Source organism: Hoplias malabaricus, chromosome X2 (assembly GCF_029633855.1).
Source record: "Hoplias malabaricus isolate fHopMal1 chromosome X2, fHopMal1.hap1, whole genome shotgun sequence".
Classification (NCBI taxonomy): Eukaryota; Metazoa; Chordata; class Actinopteri; order Characiformes; family Erythrinidae; genus Hoplias; species Hoplias malabaricus.
The window spans coordinates 47,732,422-47,733,231 of record NC_089819.1 but is presented as its reverse complement, the minus strand read 5'-3'; positions in this window follow the sequence as shown (position 1 = coordinate 47,733,231).

Here is an 810-nt window from a genome sequence, read left to right as displayed (position 1 = left end):
GCCTGCTGGCATTTTTCAATTTTTCCTTTCACCTGACGGTGGCAGTAGTGCACAAATGTATAGCCTATTGCAACACGGTTAATGAACTAAGCTAATCTTAAACGCCATTCATTTCTCTGGGCCTGAGAATTAATTCACAGAATTACTTTTGGTGATGGCTGCAAAAACCCTGAAAGTTGACAGTGAGAACCGGCAAATTCAAGAGAGAATATTCAAGTTAGAATATTTTTTTTCACTGAGAGTCACAGCAAATGTGTGTGTGTCTCATATGCCAAGAGAATATTACAGTAATCAATTTAATATCAAGAGACATTATGGAACCAAGCATGGGCTTTACAGTAAATATACAGGCAACGAGCGAGCAGCATAACGCCCTGGTCTCACAGCAGCAACATTTCGTCAGGGAGCGGGGTGAGCAGGAGAATAAACTGTTTTGTACATTTGTAAGACTACACAATTTCACTTCAAATTCCTCTGGATCAATTTACTTACATTCTGAACTCTAGAGAAATACGACAAATATATAATGAACGGTCAACAGCCCCGTAGCACTGCAGTGTCATGACCCTTACGTGAAACTCCTGCTCTTTCAGCATTTGGATAATGTCCTTTCTCTCATCCCCAAGGGTGGTGTCTTTCTTTAGAATCTGACTCTTTTTTTCTGACGTATTCTTCTCCTCCACCCTCCTCCCCCCATCCACATCATTCTTTATGTTCTGGAATTAATAATAGTGAGATTATGAAAGGGAAATGAGGTAAGGCTGTTGTTCCTGGGTGGAGTGCCTGAGTTTATAAGTTTCGGCTCATTCC